Source organism: Lissotriton helveticus, chromosome 7 (assembly GCF_964261635.1).
Source record: "Lissotriton helveticus chromosome 7, aLisHel1.1, whole genome shotgun sequence".
Classification (NCBI taxonomy): Eukaryota; Metazoa; Chordata; class Amphibia; order Caudata; family Salamandridae; genus Lissotriton; species Lissotriton helveticus.
This window is the reverse complement of record NC_136068.1, coordinates 1568490042-1568517769: the sequence shown is the minus strand read 5'-3', so window position 1 is coordinate 1568517769 and position 27728 is coordinate 1568490042. Positions and strand designations below refer to the sequence as shown.

Sequence of the window (27728 nt, the reverse complement as noted above, 5' to 3'; positions counted from 1 at the left end):
TGCTGTGGCTGCAACTGACTTGAGGCACGCAGGCAGAGCCTGGGCTACTGGATCTAGTGTACTCGAAAAATAAGCACAGGGCTTGTATTGTCCGGCTTGATCTTGTGTGAGAACAGATAATGCAGTACTATCACGTTCTGTGACAAAAAGTGTAAAAGGCTTACTGTAGTTCGGTGTAGCTAGAACGGGAGCTTGGCATAAAGCTTTCTTTAACTCATTGAAACTAAGTGTATGTTCAGATGTCCAAGGGAGAACAGTCGATACGGCTGCCTCCTGTGTCGTTAACTGTATCAGTGGTTTAGCTAGAAATGCATACTGAGGAATCCATTGTCTGCAATAGGAAGTAAGGCCGATAAAAGCACGTACCTCCTTCTGGGTCTTGGGCTGAGGAAGACTCGCTATTAACTGGATACGGTCAGGTGTCAACTGCCTACCCCACTTGGACAGCAAGTGGCCTAAGTAGATCACTTGCTGGACACAGAATTGAAGCTTCGAAGGGGACACCTTGTGCCCCATCTCGGCTAGGAAGTACAAAACTGTGAGTGACGCTCGCTCGCAAGCACGTTCAGAACGGGCTGTGATCAGTAGATCATCGACATATTGGAGCAGGGCAGTGTCAGTTGGCATGTGAATATTGTCTAGTTGTCTCTTAAGTGCTTGACTGTAAATGCTAGGACTTTCTGTGAAACCTTGAGGAGCTCGTGTGAATTTATAGCTCCTTCCATTTAAACAAAAACCGAAAAGGTACTGGCTGTCTGGATGAATTGGAACACTGAAAAATGCGTTTTTGAGGTCTATGACTGTGAAAAATGTAGCCTCAGAATCAATGGCTGTCAATAGAGATGAGATATCTGGGACTACTGGATACTGGGGGATGATACATTTATTAAGTTCTCGAAGATCAATCACTAATCGATATACTGGAGGTGCATTTAGATCAGTACGTTTCATGACTGGAATGATAGGAGAATTACATACATTGGAGTCAGTTTCTACAACTACTCCTTGAGCAATGAGCTCGTCAATAATTTTGGATAAGGCTGCTACAGCCTCAGGTGGCAATCTGTACTGTCTGATTCGTGGTAACACTACACCTTGCTTGAGAGTCACACGATGGGGTGTGATTTGCATAAAACCAACATCAGTTGGTCCTTGCGCCCATAGATGCTGCGGAACATTAGACAATCTTGGATCAAAATCACGCAAAACATAGTGACCCTTGAAGTCACGTAAAAACAAACGTATTCCCTCTGGGGAACAACAAATAACTGCACCTAATTCTTTCAGTGTCTTAATACCTAACAAATTTTCTGGACAGGACTTCGTAAGCAATAGATCAGTAGTTCGGGACAATGGACCTACTTCTAGAGTAACTGGTTTGGAAATCTCGTTAACAATTGGCTTTCCTGAAAATCCAAGGGAAACATTTCTAGAGCCTGAGAGCGGAGCCCCTGGAACCTCGTCGTGACTAATGGTAGTCCTACTTGCCCCTGTATCAATCAAACTTTCTGTCTTTCCCTAATACTTGACTGTGAACATAGGGACCTTCTTGATCTACAGGAATCTCGATGAGAGGCAAGCCTACCTCCCTCTCTAGGCTGTTTCATGAATACGCTTGATACTCTGGATACTCTGTCTGTGCATACTGGTACATCTGCTGTGTAACATGCTGTGTTGCAGCGATAGGCTGCGGTGCTGGAACTGTCTGTTGTGCATTCTGTGGCTGAGAAGTCTGTGAAACTTGTTCTTGTCTAGGCGGACGTGGTCTTTCTTTAGTTTTACCAGTGGCTATATTGTGTTTCAGAACTGCACACTCGTTTATAAAATGACCTGGCTGTTTACAATAATTGCATGTCCCTTTAACGGGAGCTGCAGGATGACTGGCTTGATTCGGACCCCTCTTCTGACTGTCTTGTGGAACAGATTGTGCAACTAGTACTTTCATTTTCGTGTCTTTCCTACGTCTTCTCTCGTGTTCTTGCTCTTCTCTGATTCTATTCTGGTGATACTGGAGCATCTGTAACATCTGGGACGGGGTACTAGCTTGCCAGGTACTTTCGACTTTCAAAACTCGATTCTTAACTTGTGGACTTGAATTCTCGACTAATTTAGTAACAAAAAGATGAGGGTATGACTCACTACTCGTCTTCAAACCACTGTTGATGCTAAAACATTTCTCAAATCTAGAATAAAAATCACTAGTATCTTCGTCTTGTTTCTGTTTACAGGCTGAGATTGCATCCCAGTCTTCCTTTTTAGTGGCTAATAATCTAGGCAAAACTTGTATCAATAATTCTGGTAATTCTTTACATTTATCTCCAAGACCGGTACCTGGTACTCGTATCTTATCTTCAGCTTCCAGAGCTGTCCAATCGATCTTTTTCTCTCCCACCTCCAATCTTTTTCCTTGAGTTTTTCGTATACCCCTGCGGGCAACAGGACTTTTAACATTTTAATAATATCTGGATACGTGTATTCTCCCATACGGAGCATGTCTTTTAATTCTCGGTGGAACCCTGCTGGATCTTTGTCGTGACAGGGAATTAATTTCTTCATCTCTAAGAGTTCCATCTTGGTAACTGGGGTGTAAACAAATACTCGTTGCATTTCACCATCTGGTGTCCTAACTGGGTGTACTTCTCGTAACGGATGCTGCCTGTCTATGTAAAACGGTTTACTTTCTGGAGGTGAGACATGAACAAAATGCGGGTTCAAAAACGTTCTGTATTTATGGCGCTGTTCTAGAATGACACTAATTAAATCAGTACCTAAACCTTTCCATCTATACTGGAGTAACTCGTTCAGGATATCATGTAACGGACCTGGATCAGAATGTTGACCCTCATACAGTGTAATGAGGTGTTGGATCATATACATACCCACCAGTCGCTGCTCGGCTGGGGGTAATTTCAGAAACATTTGTGCCACTATTTCGTCTGGAAAAGTGGTAGAATCAGTAATCCATCGGACTGCTGATCGGGCTAGTTCTTGTTCATGCATAGTACTTAATTCACTATAACCGATTCGTGATTTCAGAATTTGATCGGTAGCTTGAAATACTTGTTCTAGAGAACCTTGTTCTGGTGCTGGAAGATGAAAGACTTTCTTCTGTTCTAGGCGTAAATGTCGGTCTGGAAATCTAGATTTACCTACATACGCTATTCTGGCGGTAGTCTCGTCGTCTACCTCTTCAGTAGAAGAGTCATTTTCTTTCTCGCTTACTTGTGCTTCTTTGCGTTGTTCGTGTAACCTTATTATTTCTTTACGTATTTTCTTGTACATACTCTCTATACTATTGAGTGTCTTGTGCTTACCCTCGGCTATATTATCACTCCACTTTGTCAAAATTTTCATTTCGTTCGGATCTTTAGTCGGGGAATCTTGTTCCCTAATTAAACAATTGATCAGAAACTTTAATAACATGAACTGGATCTCAGATTTCCTGAGAGACATGACTTCAGCAATACTTTCTGGATCTTGTCCTGTACGAATGAAACGATACATTCTGTCTAGATCTTCTTTCATATTCGGTAGGGTGACCAAATACTCGGACACCTGCCTTATACGTACGGAATATATAACCATACTATCCTCGCATGGGACTGGATCATAACAGCATTCAGTAAGAAGTCGCCTGATTTCTGCAATGGACTTATATTTAGGCGTACGCTGTAACGCACGTTCATGTAACTCGACTGCTCCTAAACGTCTACTTGGCGGCGGGGTACCAGGAGGACCTCCTCCCGCGGCCCCTATACTGGAATCGTCGACTGATACTCTTCGTGCTGGCAAAGTGACTGATGTGGCGGGAATTTGTACTACGGGCTGGACCGGGGGTACCGTAACAGGTACTGCAACAGGTGCCCCGGTGGCTGGAAGACCATGAATTACATTATTCACAGGAGCTGGTGGAACAGGATTTGCATATTCTGGGACTGTGTCGTCCAAATAGGACGAGAGAAAAATATCAGCTGCGGTCGGTTTGTGACGCAGATTGGTCGGAACTAAAGGTGGCGGAAAATTACTGGATGCTTCCGGGGTTGCTTTTGGCAAGCCCTCGGCAAGAAGAGGGTACATACCCTTAATAAGGGCATTTCTCTGCCTGTTCGGTTTTAACTCGTTCACCTATTTCGATTAGTTCCTTTTCTTGGGCTTTTTCTAAGGATTCTCTACTTAATTCTGACTTTCTGATTTCTTTTTCGGTTCTTTTATGAGATTCTTTGCGCCATAACTCGATGGCATCTTTCTGTGACTGTCTGGCTTTCTTTTTCCATAATACTTCTTCTACTCGCATGATGCACTCGGCATCCCATGTACCCGATACGGGCCATCTGTACTTTTCTTCTAACTGTTTGGTGTACTCCACCCATAAATCTAGATATAATATGGCACTTATGCCATGCTTTTGATACATAAAATGACCTGGACTGTCCCTAGGCGGGACAGGAACTGCTTCTTCTAACAGACCTTTTCTAGTTTTTAACTGACGTAACTTGGAAAACAATGGCATGACTGGGCTGGAGTCTAGACACAATACAATACACAATGAACACGATGATTACTAAACAACACATTCATACCACGACATTGAAATACATGAATGACATTTAGGATAACAGTTCGGACAAAACACTACCTGGAATACTGAAAACAGAATACATGAATTTCTCGAGATCAGAACGGACTAGAACAGAAACTAGATGCACTGCTAAAACAGTACGAAACTTACCGGTCTCATAAAGAGACACGTCAGGACCCGCATCCACCTAAGTGGACACTTCGTGTTGGATCTGCGTACCCAAACCCACGGACCAGAGACAATGCAATTGACCCTGTCTAGATACTACCCCAGCAATGGTACTCACCGGGCAGCAAGAACGGAAGGCCTCGGACTGGACTGGACTGCTACGACGCCGGACGGACGAACTTCGGACTTCTGTTACGGGTGGGCCTCCGGATACCTCGGACCTTGGACTCTCGGCTTGGGCTCTGGTCGGGACTCGCCGCGTTCCTCCACCGCCTCGTCTGGATGCTGGACCGCAACCTCCGTCTCCTCCGTGGGCCTGATACTTGAAGCAGAAATATCTGCACGTGCACGGTATGGTTCCGTCACGGCTGCAGAGGATCAGGGGGCTTGCGTGGCTTCACCGGCGCGTGGGGAAAGGGCAAGTTCCTATTCGGGCGCCATTATGTGGTAAATAAATAAATAATACCTCTATTTTTGACTAGATATAACAATAACAGATAGCTCAATAAATAAGAGTCAAGATTCGAGGTAGTAGGAGTTTGCAGGTTTAATACAGCATAAAGGACAGGAACAGGACAACCTGCACGGGCAAGATCTGGGATGGCTAGCAACTTTTAATAACCGTGCACAAGCATATATAGTTAAACAAAATACATGATGTTCAATACAATAGGCGTAGCAGTGGGCGGGTCCTGTAGCAGTCGCGAAAGATAAGGCGGAAAGTAGGTGTAACAAGAGGCGTGAACAGGGCGTATACATAGACATGTGATGTAAACGTAACAGAATATGTCATAAGGAGTAGTTTCTGTCCTGTAACTCCAGTTCTGTAGTAGGGGTATCTCTGTTATAGTCATAATCTAGTGAATAGTCCCGCCCATGTGCGTGGACCCCGGAGCAATCAAAAATAATCTCTTACAGTGTCAAAAAATGCAGAAAATGCATAGACACTTAAGAGAGAATTTAAAGACAGATAATGCAGCCAAAAAGGCTACACTGTCCAGTACTTCAACTAGAAATTCCACCATAAAATCCACAAAACAGCAAAGCCTGTACAGATTTCCCTTGCTTAACAGCAAAATCCCTCAGGAATGATAGAGAGAAGAACCTGGACAGACAAGCCCCATAGGCTGCCATTATGTGGCTTAATTAGGATACTGTGCCTTTAAGGAACCTTCCAGAACCTTCTCTCAGTATCCCAGAATGCATAGCAGGTCCAACTTAGCCTCAGTTCTTTTCGAAGGCGTAGAAAACGCCAGACCTGTAGCATTATGATCATGAACAACACTCCACCGGGGAGGCGGGAGGGCGCTTATGACTATAACAGAGATACCCCTACTACAGAACTGGAGTTACAGGACAGAAACTACTCCTTCTGTAGTAGGGGATCTCTGTGTATAGTCATAATCTAGTGAATAGAATGGCAAGCCCATCCCCACACCAAGCGGCGGTGGAGAGTAAAATAACGCCACTACTGTGCGAACAGATTCCGCAGCGAAGCCTGCCCAACCTGAGCGTCTGTCCTGGCATCAGAATCCAGGCAGTAATGCTTAGCAAAGGTATGGACCGACTTCCAAGTGGCCGCCTTGCAGATCTCTGCAATGGGAACATTACGGAGCATAGCTGTCGTAGCAGCCTTGCCCCTGGTGGAATGAGCCTTAGGTTTGCCCCCTAAGGTCTTATTAGCTTTGCAGTAACACAACTGAATGCAGGACACAATCCACCTAGAGATGGACTGTTTAGAGGTAGCAAGACCCGTCCTGACTGAACCATAATTGATGAACAATTGGTCTGACCTACGAACATCTTTAGTCTTATCAAGATAAAACTTCAGCACCCTCCGCACATCCAGGGAATGTAAAGACCTTTCCGCCGGAAATGAAGGATTCTGAAAGAACGTAGGCAAAGTGATAGTCTGATTGATATGAAAATCAGAAACAACCTTGGGAAGAAACTTAGGGTGAGTACGCATAACAACTTTAGCATTATGAAATACAGTATAAGGTTCCTGGCAACACAATGCCTGAATCTCACTCACCCTGCGGGCCGATGTAATGGCCACGAGGAACGCCGCCTTCCAGGACAGGTGCTGCAACGAAGCCTTATGAATGGGTTCAAAAGGCTCCTTCATCAATCTGGACAGCACCACATTCAAGTCCCATGAAGGCGAAGGAAGCCTGACAGGAGGGAACACTTTCTTCAAGCCTTCCAAAAAATCTTTGATCACAGGGATCTGGAAAAAGGAAGTCTGTGAAGGGCCTTTCCTGTAGGCAGTCAAAGCAGCCAGATGAACCTTAATGGAATGGACATTAAGGCCCGACTGCGCCAGATGAAGCAGATATGGAAGGATGACATCTTCCTTGCATGACGTAGGGTCATAGTTCTTAGACTTGCACCAGATGCAAAACCTCTTCCACTTGTAAGCATAGGAAGTCCTAGTGGAAGGTCGCTTAGCCTCCTTCAGTATGCCCATACAATCCTCTGGGAGATTCAGATGGCCATATTGCACTATTTCAGGAGCCATGCCGCCAAACTCAAAGACGAGAGGTTGGGGTGCACCATCCGCCCCCCGAACTTCGTGAGAAGGTCCGGCCTGCACGGCAGCTTCATGTGAGGAAGGAGAGAACGGTGAAGCAGGTCCGTGAACCACCACTGTCTGGGCCATTCCGGGGCAATCAGAATCATTCTCGCCCTGGATTGAGACAGCTTGATGAGAACCGCCGGAATCAGGGGAATTGGTGGAAAAGCGTACAGAAAGCTGTTCGACCAGTTGATCCATAACGCGTTCCCCAGCGTCCCTGGTTGGTAGTACCTGGAGGCGAAGCCTCGGCATTTGCTGTTTTCGGCGGTGGCAAACAGATCTACGTCTGGAGTTCCCCACCTTGCGAAGACTTCTCCTAGTACTTCGTCGTTTATGACCCATTCGTGGTTTTCCTGCACGATTCTGCTCAGTTCGTCTGCCTGAACATTCTGCACACCTGGCAGATGGGTGGCCGTTATCGACAGTCCTCGAGCCAGAAGCCAGTGCCAGATCGCCTGCGCCTCCTGCGATAGAGTGCGCGATCTCGAGCCCCCCTGCTTGTTGAGGTAATACATCGTTGTCGTGTTGTCCGTCTGAACAAGCAGAGAGTTGGTCTGAAAGGACGGATGAAAGGCCTTCAGTGCCAAGTGAACAGCTCTCAGTTCCAGGAAATTGATGTGGTACGTGGACTCCGTCGGGGACCACGTCCCTTGAATTTGCAGGTCTCCGGAATGCGCCCCCCAACCTTGGAGAGACGCATCCGTCACGATGGTCTGTGCGGGAATGTCCTTGTGGAAGGGAACGCCTCTGAGGAGATTCTCCTTCGAGCACCACCACTTCAGAGACTGAAGAGCATGTAGAGACAGACGTATCCTGTCGTCCCAAGAACCTCTCCTCTGGTCCCACTGATCCTCCAAGCACTCCTGCAGAGGTCTCATCTGTAGCCGTGCGTGAGGAGTGAGAAAGATGCAAGAGGCCATCGATCCCAGTAGAGAAGACACGGTCCTCACAGTCGTAGACGGAGTTTTCATGAGAGCCTGAGCCTTCCGAACGAGTGATAAACGTCGCTCTTCCGAAGGAGACACGCTTGCTGACAGCGTATTGATGGAGGCCCCCAAGTACTGGATGCACTGCACCGGAATCGGGACCGACTTGGACATGTTGATGTGCAACCCCAGCTTGTTCAAGAGAACGCACGTCTTCTGGAAGTGTGCTCGAGCTTCCGAGAAGGAGGAGGCTTTGATCAACCAATCGTCCAGGTACGGGTAGACAAACACCTTGTTCTTCCTCAGGTGTGCCGCTACCACTGCCATACATTTTGAGAATGTCCTGGGTGCAGACTTCAGTCCGAAGGGTAGCACCGTGTACTGATAGTGATTGGTGCCGACTTGAAAGCGCAGAAATTTTCTGTGTTTGCATGCAATGGGCACGTGGAAGTATGCGTCCTGTAGATCTATGGCACACATCCAGTCTCCCCGTTGCAGCTGAGGGTAGATCTGATGCAACGACAGCATGCGAAACTTTTCTCTGCGAATCCACTTGTTTGCCTGCCGCAAATCCAGAATGGGCCTGAACTCGTTTTTGTCCTTCTTGCGGACAAGAAAGAACCGAGAGTACAGACCTCTTCCTCTTTGAGACAGAGGTACGTCTTCGATCGCCCTTTTCCTTAGCAGAACGTCCGCCTCCGTCTGAAGCTCGCGCAGTTGATACTGCGAGCTGACGGGAGGAATCGATGGAGGAGGGCTGGTGAAACGTAGACTGTATCCATTGCAAACAATATTCAGCACCCACTTGTCCTGAGTAATTTTTCTCCACTCTGCCAGAAAAAATTGAACGCTTCCCCCCACCGGAGCGGGTAACGGACGAGGGGGAAGTAACAGCTCAGGGACGGGACCCGGCCGGGCCCTTGGTCGCGGTAGAGGACTGTTGACGACCTCTACCACCCTGTCGCTTCTGGAAGGGCTGCCTGTACTGCTGCTGCTGCTGCCGCTGTTGATGTTGACCAGCAGACTGCCCCCTTCCACGACCCTGCGCCCCAAACCGACGTTGGTACTGTCGGAAGGGTTTCTTTTCCTTGGGCTTTTCCAAGCCCACTGCCGTCAGGGTCTCCGCTTCGGCCTTCATCCTGGCCATCTCATCATCCGCGTGCTTCCCGAAGAGGGTATCTCCGGAAAACGGGAGATTCGCCACGCGTTGCTGTGCCTCCGGTTTCAACGATGTCAACCTGAGCCAAGCATGGCGTCTCTGGTGAATCCCGTGGCAATATCCGTGCGCGGACAGCAACGATATGTCTGCTGCGGCGCCGATGGCCTGATTAGAGACCAACATCCCCTCCTTGACGATCTCCACGAAGTCCTCCTTGCGGTCTCGAGGGACGAGGTCTGCGAACTGCTCCATCGAGTCCCAAAGGGACCGGTCGTAACGTCCCAGCAAAGCCGAGTCACTGGCTGCCTTCATGGACGAGGCGGATGTCCCACACGCCTTGCGACCAGCAGAATCGATCCACCGGCTCTCCTTGTCCGGAGGCACCGTGGACGCAGGGGAGGTGGCATGAAGCTTCCGAGCAGCAGTCACGATGACTGAATCCGGTACCGGGTCCTTCCTCAAGAAGGCTGGGTCTGAGTCCGGAGCCCTGTACTTTTTCAGTATCCTGGAAGGTACAGATTTCACCGTTGCCGGCGTCAGGAATAGCTGTTCGGCGGGCTCAAGGAGCCCCGGCACCAGAGGTAACAGGGGGCGAGACAAGTGCCGTTTGTGTAAAGTCTCAAAGATTACCGAGGTAGAAGCCGTAGGTGCGTCAACCTCAATGCCCAACTTCGCCGCACCACGCAGGAGAACCTCCTGAAATGTGCTAATATCGTCTATCGGAGACACCCTAGTCTCCGGCGAATCGGACAGCGTGGGCGAGTAGGAACGGGTCCCAGATGGAGAACGTGACCTGGACCGACGTCTCTTGTGATGATGCCTGGATCGTGATGAAGATCCGCGGCCACTCCTCGATTTGTCCCGTCTCCCCGAGCGAGACCTCGACCTCTTGGGCCTCGGACGCTCCTTCGGCCTCCCAGGGTCAGGAGCTCCAGGCTTCTTAGGAGTCTTCTTCGGAGGCGTCGGGAACTTAGGCATCGACACCTCCCTCGGTGGGATCGGGGGTGGAGGCGCAACCGGACGCGGGTCCCGCGGAGCCGGCTTCGGAGGCGGGGTAGGGGCCTTCGGAGGAGGACCCTTCGGCACAGCCGGCCGCGGAGGAGGCGTAGACGGCTTCATCGGAGTATCCACCCCGGAATGCGCCGGTCCCGGCGAGCCATCACCTCTACCAGAGAGTGGGGAGCCCCCCACAGTCCTGGGCCTGTCCTTAGGACCTCCAGACGCTGAAGACCGGCGTCCAGACGACGACCGATGTCCCCTCGACGTCGAACGGTCCTTCGGCGTCGACCGAATCACACTCCTCGACGTCGAACCGTGTCTCCGTCTCGACGTCGACCCCGACCAGATCGACGAGCCACGAAACCTCGACGACGGGCGATGGTGCCTCGACGGCGACCTCGACCTCCTCGCCGGTCTCGACGTCGACTTCCTGGATCGCTTCGACGGCGACCCTTTGGACCTTCTCGACGTCGACCTCTCCGACCTTCTCGACGTCGATCTCCTTGACCGTCTCGACGTCGGCCTTTTGGAATGCTTCGACGTCGACCTCTTCGGCGCCGGAGATGCCTTTCGTCTCGACGGCGACCTTGACGACGAGGATCCCCTCGACGACGATGTCCTCGACGGCGAACGGCGGTGTCGCCTCGACGGCGAGCGCCGACGCCGGGCCCTCCGATGTCGATCACTCGACGCCGACAGCGACGACGAGGATATCGACACCGGCTTCGACGGCGGCCGGAACACGTTCCTCGACGTCGACGGGCGACGTTTTCTCGACCCAGAGCCCTGGGGAGACCTGGAACTGGCCGTTGACCGTCCCCTCGACGTCGTGGTCAGCGCAACTGACCCAGACGGAGACCTTGGGCGAGGGCTGGTCTTCCTGCCCCTGGGGAGCCCCCCAGAGGCCTCAGCATGGGTAGAAGGAGCCCCTCCTGACCCACCTCGTGCCTTCAGCTTTCTCTCCTCAAGTCCCTGAAGCCTGATCTTCTTCCTCTCCTTCAGGGTCCTTCCAGAGAAGCTTCTGCAGATCCTACACTCCTCAGGGATGTGGGAAGAGGGAAGGCAGAGAATACAGACCTCATGGGAGTCTGTCTTGGCCTTCTTTCTTGAGCACTCAGGGCATTTGTCGAATAATGCAGGCATTATGGACAAAAAAGAGTGCAGAAACACAGAAAGAAAGTCACCAAAGTACTTTAAAAGCACCAAAAATCGAAATCAGTGTAAAACACTAACAAAAACCCTTGAAAGGGAGAGCTCAATGCTCCAGGGTCCTGCTTGCAGGAGCCGGAAAAAAGAACTGAGGCTAAGTTGGACCTGCTATGCATTCTGGGATACTGAGAGAAGGTTCTGGAAGGTTCCTTAAAGGCACAGTATCCTAATTAAGCCACATAATGGCAGCCTATGGGGCTTGTCTGTCCAGGTTCTTCTCTCTATCATTCCTGAGGGATTTTGCTGTTAAGCAAGGGAAATCTGTACAGGCTTTGCTGTTTTGTGGATTTTATGGTGGAATTTCTAGTTGAAGTACTGGACAGTGTAGCCTTTTTGGCTGCATTATCTGTCTTTAAATTCTCTCTTAAGTGTCTATGCATTTTCTGCATTTTTTGACACTGTAAGAGATTATTTTTGATTGCTCCGGGGTCCACGCACATGGGCGGGACTATTCACTAGATTATGACTATACACAGAGATCCCCTACTACAGAAATGGGGCGGAAACATGGAGGGGGCTACCTAAGGAGCCGGGACCTCTAACCTAGTGGTGCGCGCAAACTGACAATGACGTGTTACTAGGAGAAGCTGGGGGCTATGACTTCTGCGCTAGAAGGAGAGACTGAAGTCTGGAGAGTCAGAGCGACATGTACCTAAACACTATCTAGTATCTGATGTTTAGAGAACATGTTGATGGAATCCAAAAGTTATCAGGGCAAAGGCTAACAGACACTAAGACTGGTGCATGCATTATTCTACATGTAGTGTGTGTTGAGGAATATTAAATGATCATTAATACAGTATTTCTCTTACATGGAGACGTAAAGGCTAGACGATGACTGAAACTATTGATGCGATTCAGTAGCTTAGGAATGCAGAGAAGGAGGGCTGGACTGATAACTAAAATCATAACATACTCTTGGCAGACTGGCAGGCAGAGCCAGGCCGAGCCGGGCACTGTGAGGCAGGAAGTAAGTGAAGGGTCAGGGATACAGGTGGGGGCTGTATCGCTCCTCGGAGAGGGTTCAGGAGACAGGAGCTGAATCTGAGTCCGGGCCCTTTTGAGGCCTAGAAACGGAGACTTTTCAATGAATTTAACGTGCACACTGTAAAACGTGGCAACATAACTTTACATAGGCCTGATGCTCGTTGTATTCACGAAAACTAGGAACTGGCATACTAGAGATGGACACAGCCGTAATTGCGTCTTTAATCGATCATGGGGAATACATATGCATATTAATCGTGCACATATAACATAACATGGGGAACACGTAGGGACACAGAACATGGCAAAATTTACTTTTCCACAGTCCACTGAACTTTCTTTGGCATCTTTTTGCTTGTCAGGTCATTAAGAGGGGTCACTATGGACCCATAATTTCTGACAAACTTCCTATAGTACCCAGTCAGGCCCAAGAAAGCTCGAACCTGAGTTTGGGTGATTGGAGGAGTCCAGTCCTTGATGGCCTGTATCTTACTCTCCAGTGGCTGAACCTGGCCTCCACCTACAAGGTGGCCCAGGTATACAACCTGTGTCTGCCCTATCTGGCACTTTGTGGCCTTGATAGTGAGGCCTGCCTTTTGCAGAGCCTCTAACACTTTCCTCAGGTGGACCAGGTGATCCTCCCAGGTGGAGCTAAAGACAGCAATATCGTCAAGATATGCTGCACAGAAGTCATCCAGCCCAGTGAGGACTTGATTCACCAACCTTTGGAAGGTGGCAGTTGCATTTTTCAACCCAAAGGGCATCACCACAAATTGATAATGCCCACCAGGTGTAGAAAATGCTGTCTTGGGTTTGGCTTCCTCAGCTAACCTGATTTGCCAATACCCAGCTGTCAAATCAAATGTACTTAAGAAGTTGGCAGAAGCCAATTTATCTATAAGTTCATCTGCTCTTGGTATTGGGTGGGCATCAGTCTTAGTGACTGCATTGAGGCCTCTGTAGTCTACGCAAAACCTCATCTCTTTCTTACCACCCTGGGTGTGAGGCTTTGGCACTAGAACTACTGGGCTAGCCCAAGGGCTATCTGAGGGCTCAATGACTCCCAGCTCCAACATTTTCTGCACTTCAGTTTTGATGCAGTCTCTAACATGATCAGGCTGTCTGTAGATTTTACTCTTGACAGGCAGACTGTCTCCAGTGTCAACATCATGGGTACACCAATCAGTTTGGCTGGGTGTCAGAGAGAACATGTCTGAAGGATTGCAGAACTTGCCTGCAATCCTGTTGCTGATGTTCAGTGAGGCTGCCACAAAAGACAACACCATCAACTGATCCATCATCAGGATTCTGAGTGAGCAGGTCTGGGAGAGGGTCACTCTCTTCCTCCTGTCCCTCATCTGTGGCCATGAGCAAGCTCATGTCCTTCCTGTCAACATATGCCTTGAGCCTGTTAACATGGAGCACTCTGAGAGGGCTCCTGGGAGTTCCAAGGTCCACCAAGTAGGTAACCTCTCCCTTTTGCTCAATGATGGTGTGGGGCCCAGACCATTTGTCTTTCAGAGCTGCTGGGGCCACTGGCTCCAGCACCCACACCTTCTGTCCTGGCTGGTACACAGTCAGAACAGCCTTTTGGTCATGCCAAGCTTTTTGAAGTTCTTGGCTGGCCTCCAGGTTTTTAGATGCCTTCTCCATATACTCAGCCATCCTGAAGCGGAGACCAAGTACATAGTCCACTATGTTGGTTGCAGGCTTTTTGAGAGGTCTCTCCCATCCTTCCTTCACCAAACACAGGGGTCCTCTTACAGGATGCCCATACAGAAGCTCAAAAGGGCTGTAGCCAACCCCCTTCTGTGGGACCTCTCTGTAAGCAAACAAGAGGCAGGGGATCAGGACATCCCATCTTCTCCTAAGAGGTTCAGGTAGTCCATGAATCATCCCTTTGAGGGTCCTGTTGAATCTCTCAACAAGCCCATTGCATTGTGGATGATAGGGTGTGGTGAACTTGTAGTTCACACCACACTCTTTCCACATGGCAGTCAGATATCCTGACATGAAGTTTGTACCTCTGTCAGAAACGACCTCCTTAGGGAAACCCACTCTGGAGAACACTCCAACTAGGGCTCTTGCCACTACAGGTGCTGTAGTGGTCCTAAGTGGAATAGCCTCAGGATACCTGGTGGCATGGTCCACCACCACCAGTATAAACTTGTGCCCTGATGCTGTCTGGGGTTCCATTGGACCAACAATGTCAATCCCCACTCTTTCAAAGGGAACCCCCACCACAGGTAGTGGTATGAGGGGGGCCTTTGTTGTGCCACCTGACTTACCACTGGCTTGGCAAGTGACACAGGAGCGACAAAACTCCTTGGTATTCTCATTCATATGGGGCCAGTGAAAGTGTGAGACAAGCCTGTCCCAAGTCTTTGTCTGACCTAAATGACCTGCAAGGGGAATCTCATGGGCCAAGGTGAGAAGGAAACCTCTCAGAGACAAGGGGATGACCAGCCTCCTGGTTGCACCAGGCTTGGGGTCTCTTGACTCAGAGTACAGGAGTCCATCTTCCCAGTATACCCTGTGGGCACCTGTGGCATTCCCTGCAGCCTCAGCAGCAGCCTGCTGTCTGAGGGGTTCAAGGGAAGGGCAGTTTAACTGTTCCTTCCCCAGGTCTGCTCTGGAGGGTCCCCCTGAGCCCAGAAACTCAACTTGATCAAGTTCAAGCTCTTTAGGCTCAGTTTCCCTCAGCTCTCTCAGATCAGCCTCCTCAGAGACTTGATCCTCAACCTGGGGTAAGGGGGAAGGCAAAGCCTTACCCTTACTGCTCTTCTTCTTGGAAGGTGTCTGGTCCATAATTTCAGGATCCAGCACCTGTTCAGTGGGGCATCTTCTGGCCTGTGACCTGGTCACAGCAAGCACATGTGCTGGCAAGCCTAACATTTCCATGTGAGTCCTCTGCTCCACTTCTGACCATTGTGATGACTCCAAATCATTGCCCAACAAACAATCAACTGGGAGGTCTGAACTGACTACAACTTTCTTTTGTCCCTTCACTCCACCCCAGGAGAAAGCCACAATTGCCATACTATGACTAGTAGTGACATTGCTGGCATTGGTCACCAGGAAATCAGTACCTGGCATGATCTGTCCAGGGTCCACAAAGTTAGGTGTCACCATGGTGACACTGGCACAAGTGTCCCTATAGGCCTGAGCCATTTTGCCATTAATCAAAGGTGTCTGCCTGTATTTGCCCAAAGCATTGGGACTTATCTCAGGGGACATATCTATATCCCCTGTACAGACAAGGACAGCCTGAGTGAGTGTGCCAACTAAGTTGTCAGACCCCTCAGTACCCAAGGTTAACCCAACTAATGCCTTGGGAGGTACACTACCACTACTGACTGTACTAGGGGGTGCAGTTGCCTTAGGGGCTGTAGTGGCAGGAGTTTGTCCTCCTCTTTTGGTGCACTCACTAAACCAGTGAGATTTACTTTTGCAGTACTGGCACCACCTTTTTGACTGGCCTTCTTGAGTCTTCTTCTTCTGGGAAGCCTGACCCCCACCCTCTTTGGTTTGTTGGGGACCTGGTGAAGACTTCTGGTCATTTTGTTCACTCTTAACATTACCCTTCTGGTCTGCTTTCTTCTGACCACCCTGGTTCTGGTTCTGCTTGATCCTTGTCCTGACCCATTTGTCTGCCTTCTTTCCCAATTCTTGGGGAGAGGTCAGATCTGAATCAACAAGGTGCTGGTGCAGCAACTGGTTCTGACAATTGTTTAAAATGTGTTCTCTCATCATTAGATTATACAATCCTGTGTAATCTGTAACCTTGCTACCCAGCAACCAGCCCTCCAAAGCCTTAGTGGCACAATCCACAAAGTCAGACCAGTCCTGAGACTGAGTTTTCTGGGTGTCTCTGAACAGCAACCTGTACTGCTCAGTGGTTAAACCAAACCCATCAATCAGTGCATTTTTCAGGACCTGGTAATCATTAGCATCCTCCACTCTTGTAGTGAGGAGCTTATCTCTACCTTTACCATCAAAGGAGAGCCACAGTATAGCTGCCCACTGACTTCGGGGAATGCACTGCACAGTGCAGGCCCTCTCCAAAGCAGCCATCCACTTCTGGATATCATCCCCTTGCTTAAAGGGGGGCACTATTTTAGTCAGGTGTTTAGTATCTAAACCCTTCTCTCTATCTCTTGGGAGATTGCTGCCACCAGTGGGTGCTAACCCACTCATCTGCTGCTCTCTAGCAAAGGCAAGCTTCTCTTTGGCCAGGGCAAGTTCTTCCCTTTCAATCCTCAGTTCAGCTTGTCTCATCCTAGCCTCATGCTCCCTTCTCTGAGGGGAAGTAAATCTCCTCTGTGGAGGATTCCTTCTCCCCTGAGAAGAGGCATTAGAGTGCAGAGATCTATTGGAGTCCCTAGAAAGAGATCTATCTCTCCTAACTCCAAGGTTAGGCCCACTTAGGGTTAGTACTGGGGGTCCCCCAGATCCTAGCCCAAGTAAGTCTAAGTTGGCCCTGGTTAGCCTTCTGACTACCTCAAGACCTTTGTCTACCTCATCCCCAGAGAGTTCCTCCTGATCCTCCTCTCCCTCAACTGCTGTGGCAGTGTTGGGGAGGTCTTGATCTCCAGAGGTTCCCTCTAAGGCTGGCATATTCTCATGTAACTGAGAAATCTTTCTGGCATCATATGTCTCTAAGAGACCTATCAGAAAGGGAATGGTGGGGTTAGACCCCTGCTTCAGTTTCCTGGAGACACAGATCTGTCTCATCTCCTGGAAACTGAGAGCTGCATATCTTGAAGTGACCTGTGGAGGGTCAACACTGACCAGGGGAGTCTCAGTAGATTCTCCCTGGGTAGACATGCTTTTCTAGTGAGGTGTAAGTGGTGCACTTACCTACACTATATGTTTGCCTACTGATCCCTTGCTAGAGTTGTAGTTTAGGGTGTGCTAGGCCCTAGGAGCTACAACAGCTGGTTCAGTAGAACTCAGAGTATTCTAAGCTAAGTTATATGTACCTTTAGTACTTATGTGATCTTTCACAAGATATTCTTAGGATATGTGTGGTAAAACAACAGCAAGCTCAAATCCCAACCGCTGCTCACCAATGTGAGAAGTTGGCCTGATGTGCAGTGCTCACTATTCTAGTGATCACTATATATCAGTCCAAACAACCCTTATTGATGATTGGTTGTAAGTCAACCTTATAGACCAGCTATCCTAGTAGCATGGATACGAGCAGTCTAAGGCTAAGACTCTAGAGGGCGTGTTAAGCCAGCTGTTTTACCATCACATTACCCCTTGAACACCCAGTGAAAGGACACCACACAAGTGTTATGAAAATAAACAGTGTATTTATTAGAATCACAACAACCCTGTACTCTTTATGAGGACAGGGTGCTAGGCACACAACAAAACTCTTACGAAAATACTTAAGTTAGCACAGTATATACAAATGCCCGAGGGGCACGAAAAACCATATACTCTAAAAGTGGAATGCGAAATTACTAGCAGGTAAGTACAGTACTAATAGGCTTTGGAATCGCTAGGACTTGACTATGGAATCGTTAGATTACTTCTAGGAGACCTAGGGGACTCGGGTGCAGAGTGTGCACTCTCACGCGGGATGCGGGACAAAGTCTATGGGAGCTAGTAAAGGCAAAGTTAGTGTTCACGGGCGAACCCGACCTGGTAGGGAGAAAACGACAGTGGATCCTGACCCTTGGATAGTGAGGCTATGCTGGGGCACCGAAATGCCGAAGTTACCTAGCCCAGGGGCTGCAGCTGCATAGGTCTCAAAAGACGTCGGGAATCCTCGTTACCGGACCAGGAGCCTGGAAGAAAGATGCTGGCAGGCGACCAGTGAAGATAGTTCGAGTTGATCCAAGCCTGGATCTGGAAGATGGATGACACCTGAAAGCAGAGGGGACCAAGTTCGTGACTACTAGCCAGTAGTCAGTGGGCACCAGGAGGGCACCGGATGGTAGTCACCTCGACTAGGTGAGTGGGCGACGCTGGCTCTGCAGATCTCACGGACCAGGAGGCGTTGTCGGCGACCAGGGTGGAGAGGCGAGCTGTCCCACGATGGATGAAGCTGTCGGCGTCGAAGTTACCCAGGATTGGGCAACAAGCCTTGGCTAATTCAAGCCCACGCGGTGGACTCAAAATGGCGTCTTGAGTGGACCAAGAGGTTCCAGGGTGCTCCTCTTCGGGGAGGGAGCAAGGGCCAGTCTGGAGCAACCAGACCAGCAGCAGTGATGTCGTCGGGCGTCGTTCAGGAGGCCACAAGCCAGCGGGCTAGTAGCCAAACAACGCGGTGAGCAGCAAAAAGCAGAAGGGCCCCACGCCGATCGTGGAGATGCTGGGGGGCTGCTCTTCGGTGCTGGAGCTGCTCAGGGTTGGGGCTTCTCGGACCCCAAAGCACTCACCAGGAAATTACTCGGCGGGCTTGCTGTGCAGAAGTCGTGCAGTCTTGCAGATGGCCGGTCCCTCGAGGTCTCGTCGCACCCACGGTTCTCAGCTGGGCTGTAGAGGTCAGAGGTGCCAGGGAAGCCGGTTCTCGTCGAGCTGGGCAGTCGGATTCCGGAGGAAGGACTTGCAGCAGACCGCAGTGTTCTTGCGATGGTGCCTGCGGATGCAGGGTGACTACTCCTTAGCCACAAGGGAGAAATCTTAGGAAGAAGTCTTGAGTTCCTTTCGTAGAAAGTAGTTTCAGGATTCAAAGATGATCTGATTTGGAAGGGGGCCAGTCCCTACCTTTATATGGGAAAAGGGGGCTGGCACGCGACTAAGTCCTGCCCTATGGGTGGGACCAGGAGGGGGGTGGTTACACCCACTTCCTTGGCGGGCTTTTCCCCAGCACAGGGTCTGGAGTGTCCCTGGAACTGGTTCAAGCCAGCCTATGCACAGTGAGCACCGGGGTGCCACGTGCAGTCACCTTCCTCTGAAGCCCTGCCTACCTACAATACACAAAATCCTGTCTGGGACGGTGCTGGCACCGCCCCTGGCAGGAAACCCTTTGTCCTTATCTCCTGCTCTGGGAGGACTCCCAGCAGCAGGAGGGCAGACTTGTGTCTCGGTGGCAGCATCCATTTTGTGGAGCTGAGGCTCTGTTTGACTTTAACCGGGGTTAGGGGTTACATACATGTCGTGTCCCTCTAGAAGGGTGGAATGCTAACCCCGTCGCCAGAATTGGCGAGGGGTTAGTATTCCAATTCGTATGACACCTTACTCGACATGTTTTGATAAAGCGATACCAGAGTTGGCATTTAACCGCGAGGATTATAATGCACTTAAGAGTATATGGTATGCGATATCATGGAAACGGCTAAGGGATAGATCCCGAAAGCCGCAGACAGGCTCAGCTCATGCCAGAGCACCATCTCACACGATTCCAAGCACTCTGCCTTCAGGATTGTTAAGGCCTGCCATAGGAGTGACTGATAGGAGATCTGTGTGTCCATTTTTAGGGTTAGATATAGGTATACTATATCTAAAGCAAAGGGTGAGTACACCACCTTGCCCCAGCTGTCGTGCAGCCAGTTGTGTCAGTTTAGTTAGTCAGCCCAGGGGTGGCATAATACATGCTTCAGCCCCTGGGAGACTTCTGGGTACACCTCAGCCCTGGGTACAGGGACTTGGAGAGGGCCCAGTGCCAATTCAGTACCTGAGTACAATTTGGATAGAGAGAACAGCTAGGCTGTGGGTCTGATTAGCAGGCCCACAGCCAGGGAAAGTCGTAAACCAGTGCAGCAAAAAGCAAAAAGCAAAAATCTGGGTGATCATAGGATTGCAGACCCTACTCTCCTACAGTATTGGACTGAATTTTACATATTAACGTTAGGGTGTAGCCATAATGAAGTTCTTAATTTTGTCCTTGAGCAAAAGACTGGGCAACTTAAGCCCTCGAGTCCCAGATGCACTCACCCGCACAAAAGGCCAAGCCTCTTAGAACGTACTCAAGAGCCGAAACACTGGCAGAATATAAGGTGTTGCAGGTACCAAATCAAGACTTGGCCTACACCCTAGCCTGCCTTAAGGGGGCACAGACCTCAGCAGTCAGATCCATAGATGTTGTCGTCACTAGTCTCTGGTTCGGGATAGACTCATCACTGGTCTGCCTGCAGTGTGGAGGGGTCGGGGAGGGGCAATGTTATCAAAAGAAATGAGGAACAGTTTGTACCTGTGTGAGCGGCAGATCAGGGCTCCTTGGGACCATCCTGGACCTGTAGCAGCACTGCAAGAATAAAGAGGCATTAATCAGCTTCTGCCAGCAGATGGCCACGTGCAGGGGACTGCCAGTTACTATTAGTAAGTCAAACAAAACCAATGCAGACTCATTTCATTCTAACATACAGCACTAAGTGGCAATTGAAAATATGGAATTACACAAAAGCAAATTACACTACTGACATGGCTTGATAGGTTCTACTTGTGATGCCAATTTAGGATTACTTGTGATGGCAATTTAGGATTACAATTGGGTATTGCATCCTAAAGTCTCCAGTAGACTTCACGCATGGGTAATTGTAGGTTTCAGACATGAAGCAGTTTCAAGTGTGCCTTGGCAGAATTCGGTTACGGTAGTTGAAATTTGAATTTCACATATGATGTTAGGGGTAGGTATTCTGCATCACTGTCTTAATGTTTTCCTAGAGCAATAAAATATACATCGGTTACAAGAAGGTTGACGCATTGTCAAGCAAAAAGGGCTTGAACAGCTAGGTTAGCATGGATAGTGGTACATTCAGGATACACTTGTGTCGCCACACTACAACTCAATAAAACCCTTACATCCAGATGCACCCTTCCTCATACAAGGTCTGCACACAGGAGCAGAAACAGTTGGGAGTATAAGGTGTCAAGACTACACTCCACCCGTGCCCTGAGCAAGCGGCAGACCTCAGCAGTCAGATCCATATAGGTTGTCGTCACTAGTCTCTGGTTCGGGATAGACTCATCACTGGTCTGCTTAGAGGCGGGGGTGGAGAGGGGCAGGAGACGAGGAAATAGTTTGTACCTGTGTGACGCAGATCAGGACACAGTGGGACCATCATGGACCTGTGCCACTGCAAGAATAAAGCGAATAATCAGCTTCAAGACTCAGCAGCTGGACACAGAAATTACAGTGCTTTACTCCTATGAGTTACAATATGGGTAAAGCCAATGCTCACGCATTTTAACATCCAGTACCAAATGCTACTTTGTCATTTTAGCCCAAAAAATTGAATTACACAAAAGCAAACTACACTACGGTCATGGCTTTATTTGGATGCAAATTTATGATTACATTTTGGGTATTGCATCGGTCTCCAGTAGACTGATGGATTTACACACAGCTTACATAAATGTACTAAAGCGAGGAAGTTATACAAATCCACCCAGGGTAGGGCGAAATGACAGTGGGAGACAGGACCTCAAACTAGAATGTTCTGCGAAATGTTATATTCTGTAAAATGTGGAAATTTGGGCAATCTTTGGCTACACATTATATAGCCCCAGACATATGGACAGATTGTTTTGCCAGCCTAGATTGAGGAAGACGACCAGTCATTCCGACTAGCATATCTAGCGGCTTTCTTATCTGCTAGATCAAGTCATGGGTAGTAGAGCTCCTGGCCTGATAGTATTCTGGCTGACCTATTTTTGCACGACAGTACAATGGTCAAGTGGCATTGTTAGCCAATGCAATAGCCTGCGGAGCTCCTATACTGGACTCTTGAGATGTGCTGAGCTAATACCAGTTTTCAAAAAGGGGACTGATCCGTACCAGTAAATTATAGGCCAACTAACCTAACTGATTAAATACAAAAAGTTGTGGCACGCTTAGTACTAGACAAGGTACAGGAATGGATCCCACAAACAAAAAAACTCAGGCAGGATTTTGAGAACCAGTAACACTATTGATCAAGCATGGTTTCTTCCTACTTTATTGGCCAACAGTGGTGATCGCCAAGGGCAGCATGTATGCTGCCTTTGTAGTCTCACACAAGTTGTGGATGGTACTACCTGGGTATGCTCTTAGGCCCACTTACTCACTAGTTGGCCACCATGAGGGAAGTTTGGGGTCAGTTCTGTATGGTTCAGAACAGAGGGACTTTTCGAAAGTAGCATTATTTGACCGAAGACCATTTCATTCTAGGTTGTAAATCTCCCAATAAAATCTTTAACATGCATTTGGACTCCTGAAGCATACATATGCCCCATTTGCACCGAGTCAAAACACCGTCTGGGTTACTTGCCCAGCATATCTGGGCCTGCGAAACAAGTGGTTGAAACCAATATGCAGGAACCTGAGCACCAGAAGCGGCAGCGTTGCACTAACATTGCGCTCAGACCAATCAAGTTCCTCGGCTGGATGTGGATTACAAGATCAAAGCTGGTATGTTTTAGCCTTGTAATTCGCTAGTTAATGTAGCTGAATGTTGTGTTTTAACATGCAAATTACTGGTTACAAGTGTAAATATTTCACTAATTTTAAGCAATGTCCGATGCACACAAACAAATAAGTGTGATATGAATGATCACCAGTAAGTGAGTGACAAGGATGGAGTCAACCAAATGTGTTCTTTTTGTGTCGTTTTATTGGAATGCATATATTAGGAACATGAGACCAGCCGACACGTGTTTCGTCAAGCAGGGTGTTAACCTGTGACTCTTCAGGGCTGTTGGGAGGTCATGAAGGGCGAGGTCGGAGGAGCGGTGATATTTCCAACCCGGTCCTGATCGGGCGTGTCAAGTCACAGAGGTGCACTTTTATCAACATAAAATTTAGAGCCCAGTGCTGACATCATCGGGACAGATCACTGCCGAGTCTGGAACCAGACTTCTACTCTGAAGATAGAATTAGAAGGCTTGCATCACGTACAGAAGCACGCGAGTTCACAGCCTGAATCTATAGGCGCCACATTACTACAGCTAGAAAGCAGGCCAAGAACTGGCATTGAAAACTGCCCATACATCACAAGATGCAGCTTGTGGTGATCTACGCAAACACTGCACCGCAGACTAAAACAAAGTAATTAAGGTTTAGTATACAACAGTCACCACAAGGGATCATTAAGTAGCATACCAAAGAAATGCCTTCGTCGTTGCTCGTACGAAGTTTCATGGACTTTTCAGCATGGCTCCTAAACCGCAAGATAAGAGGAAAGATCTTGGGAACCAGATTTGGCCAGACTCACTGCAGAGCCACAACGTGAGCCTACACAATGCACAAATTGAGTAATCACAAATCAGGGTTTCTATTTTGTAACCCTGGGCCCAGATTTAAATTGCCATAGGGCGCAGACAAAGAGCGCCCAATCAGGAATGTTACCACACTGCCAGCTACCCTAGGGCAATTAATTGTCAAAGATCAGCTTCCAAGCTACTATATTTGACTGCAGACGACATCACCCTCTGCACAAAGAGTGCATCCGCTTGTGAGGTTGGTCTGGCAGTTCATGGGCTCCTTTTGACTCCTCCGGTGTCCCCGACAGCGCATTAACATAGCAGCACCTTTTTTGCGGTGCCTCTCAGCCGGTTAGGCTATGTGTCATTAATAGTGCGGAGGAAACATGATTTGCTCGTTTGCATGGAGCTATGCAAAGAATGCAGCCAAGGTAGGGCCAGCACTAGCATTTTACAGGGAGGGATCACAAGCATCTGCAGTCCCTACACATGTTCACTGCTCAGATTTGACAGCTCGTGAGCAAAAAAAACATACAAATATGAGCACAGTCCCTCAGCATCTCTGCATGTCAAGACAGAGAGGCACGTTTATCAACAGCATGTTTTAGAGCCCAGTGCTATCATGGGGACTGGTTCTGTAAACAATAAAAACTAACATACCAGAGCTTTTGGTGGTCCAAGCCGAATTCCATCTGAATCGAGAAAGCAACTGGTTTCTGAAGAACACTGCATTCAAGATCTACAAAAGAAAGACAGAAGTCAGGACGACAGAAGGGCGGGTGCTACTTTAATCTCAAAGGCCGAATCAGCAAAGCAGGCTAATTAGCTGGAAGACAAATCAATTACGTTTGATATTTAGTTAATTTGACATTTAGTTACTTCCCTAGTACGCGTCTTTGGTAGTTTTTGTAACTTTAAAGGAAAGGTCTTGCAATATGTCCTTTATGCACTGTGAAATGACTCATCAGTGCCTAAATCGGTACACATTTGTAGTTCCTTATGGCAAGGCTTTTGCTCTGCCTTTTCTGTACTCCTTGTATAGTATAAACTAGACAAAAATAATTTGAGTGCATCAGGTAATGTTTATAGGTGGGGATTAAGCGATTTGCACAGAAACACATGATGTAAGCTGATGAAGACTAACCTATTGACAGCTCTGGCCGCACCAGCCTGGGTGAAGGGAGGCAGAAGCCACATGGAAGCGAGATTGAAGGTCCCAATAGGAACTAGGCAGGGCCAGGCGCAAGCCTTCAGCAGCTCACCCACCTCCACATGTCATGCAAACAACTCCTGATGCACTATCCATGTAAATACAAACTGCTGCTGAACACTCGTGAATGAAAACCATGGCAGGAACATGTTACAAAGTATGCATATGGCATTCATATCCCCCATTAAGCCAGTTTCAAAGGACTTACCAAGTTAGATCAGTACAGAAGCGCAGGGAGTGCATTTTTTGCACAGGATTTTAACTATTTATATAGGATAGGGCTTACCTACCCCTGAGGCACTGAAGCGCCTTTGGGTCAGTAGAGCACTACTCTGGAAACCAAAAAGATTTGTGGTGGATTAGGAGGAGTAAAAACAAGGTTAGTATTAGTATGGAGAGGTATAAGTTAATTTGAGCACAGTAGTGTTAGTTTGATTACATTGAGTAACGGAGGGACAGTAGTCTAAATCCAGAAGGGTTAGTTAGGATACAGTAGTAAGCTAAGGTCCGGGATGAGTAATAGAGGAGGAAGAGCATGTACAAGGGGTTTAGAGAAATACATCAGCAGAAAGATGAGGTTTGGGATGAGTCAAAGGAGAATTTAATAGAGTTTTGAGAGATCATAGTAAACTGATGTTTGGGGTGGGCCAGGAGGTGTAGGAGTTAGGAAGGGTTATTTTGGAGATCACAGTAGCAGAAAGGGTTTGAAATAAAGATAGAGGATACATTGATAAGTGTAGGGCAGAGCTTTCCAAACTGTCGGGACACAGTAGTGTCACCTGCCATATGTGGGTGTGTCACTGGATGATGCTTAGCTGCCAAGGTTTCAGATTGCCATCATGGTTCCCTCTACAATCCGCGCACACTACAAAGGATTCCACTGCATTCAGTAAATACTTTATGGGAGCCTCTACAGTGCAGCGATGCTGCATGTTTTTTGTCTTTAGAAATGCTAATGGGGATGTTTAAATACCTACAGAGGCGTCATTAAAGAGCAGGAGACAATTCCTAAAGCTTGCTCTACAGCCTCTGCTATTTTTGCTGGCCATTCACCTCTGCAGTACTTGTTAAACAGTTCTGGACTAAACTTTTGGTTCTAGTTTATAAAATGCAGATAACATTTGGAAACAAAAATAAGTAAGAGGCACAGCTAGAAGGCTGTGCTGATCTCGGAGGCTGGTGCTTTTTACCTGAAATTTTAGCTTTGAAACAAGCATTTGCAAAAGGGTAACCTGATTTAGTCCTTACTAGACTGTACCTCACCTGTAACATCTGTACTTTGAGAAACCCCCCCCACCCCCTGAACCTCCTTAGGTGCATTGGGCTTGCTTGCTACACTGCTTTACCGTGTCGTGAAATTATGCATGTCTAGAAAGCGTGTGACCAACATGAACATTTTGGAAACCTGTGGTGTAGGAGGACAGTCAAGCTTTAAAGTGTTTTGCAATAAAAGCACAAAAATATAGGGATACATGATTACATAGTAAATACATTTTAGTGGAACACAGCAAGATGTTTTGTTTGTGGAGTAGGGAGGCATTGACGTAGTGGTTTACTGTGAGATTTGTACATGCAGCACTGCTGGCGTTTGAATAGTGCAGGGGTGAGGTGTATTAGACAAGTGTATGGGATGTGTAAGAGGTGGATGGACTAGTCATCTGTTTTAATTTGATTAGTGTGGTGGTGTGTAGGGTTGGGTGTTATTTGTGTAAAAAAAAAAAAGTAGGGGTGGATGGCTGTGATGGACCCCCAAGGTGGACTGGGCGCTTTCCTACGTTCCTCATTCAGACATGCTGCTGCATTGGTCTGCATATCGTGACTTCTCTTGGCCGTACTGACACGCACTTGTCAGTAAAGTTTCCGGAGTGCACGTCTGAATGCATTAATTATGCATGCGACTTGTGGATATTTTAGTGGTATAGGACCGAGCTGTTTAGTGAGAGAATGCAGGCGCCAGAGCTTAGTCAAGTTAGAATTGTGTAGCTTTTGTAGAGGTTCAATACACATTGAAATCTGTATTGTTTGCAGTGTACAATATTAATCACAGCCTTAAATTTAACAGCAAATTCAAAGCCCTAATCTCCAAGTCCAATAGGAAGCCCTAGCCCAAACAACCCCTCTGACAACAAGAGCCACATGCAGCACTTTTAGACGGATGTATGACAGTACAACGCGGTATAAAACACCGCAGACCATCACAACGCAGGTTTTACAACGCAAGTCGTTACCACGACTTGCGCTGCAGGGTGCTGGACTTAGGAATAGTATGATTTACTATTCCAACACCAGCCTACGTATAGTAGGGAAGGTGCTGGAATAGTAAATCTACTATTCCTTAGCCTAGAGTGCCCTCCAGCGCAAGACGTGGTAACGACTTGCATTGTGAAACCCGCGTTGTAATGGCACTGCGGTGTCATTACCGCTTTGTAAAGGATGTTCCCCCTTTTAGACCACACAACACCAAGCTTTTAGCTGACATCTACAAATCACTACACCACATCTATACCATCTGAGCCCTAAAAAGCCTGAACAAACACAGGAGTGAAGGGAAACACCAAGTACACAAACTGAAAACACTGTTAAGCCAAAAGTGCACAAAATTCCAATAAACCTTTGAAAAAGGGAGAGCTCAATGCACCAGGGGGTCCTGTTAGCAGGAGCCGGAAAAAAAGAACTGAAAGTAAATGGGACCTGCGGTGCATTCTGGGATACTGGGAGAAGTTCTGGAAAGTTCTCTTAAAGGCACAGTATCCTATTTAAGACCACATAATGGCAGC

At 48.2% G+C, this 27728-nt stretch overlaps 1 long non-coding RNA gene and 3 other non-coding genes across 5 annotated transcripts in view; all 4 read right to left on the bottom strand.

Annotated features, from left to right (window-relative positions):
• Nucleotides 1–27728, bottom strand: part of LOC144770508 (uncharacterized) — a 65177-nt gene that overhangs the window by 11392 nt on the left and 26057 nt on the right. For both annotated transcript variants that reach the window (XR_013598911.1, XR_013598913.1), the window contains one exon: nt 20752–20805. This is a non-coding gene — a long non-coding RNA (uncharacterized LOC144770508). The remainder of the gene's footprint in view (nt 1–20751; nt 20806–27728) is intronic.
• LOC144771253 (small nucleolar RNA SNORD50) lies at nt 20618–20686 on the bottom strand. The gene has a single exon (XR_013599207.1). It is a non-coding gene; the product is annotated as a small nucleolar RNA SNORD50 (small nucleolar RNA).
• On the bottom strand, nt 21469–21537 carry LOC144771255 (small nucleolar RNA SNORD50). The gene has a single exon (XR_013599209.1). It is a non-coding gene; the product is annotated as a small nucleolar RNA SNORD50 (small nucleolar RNA).
• On the bottom strand, nt 24288–24373 carry LOC144771281 (small nucleolar RNA SNORD88). The gene has a single exon (XR_013599229.1). It is a non-coding gene; the product is annotated as a small nucleolar RNA SNORD88 (small nucleolar RNA).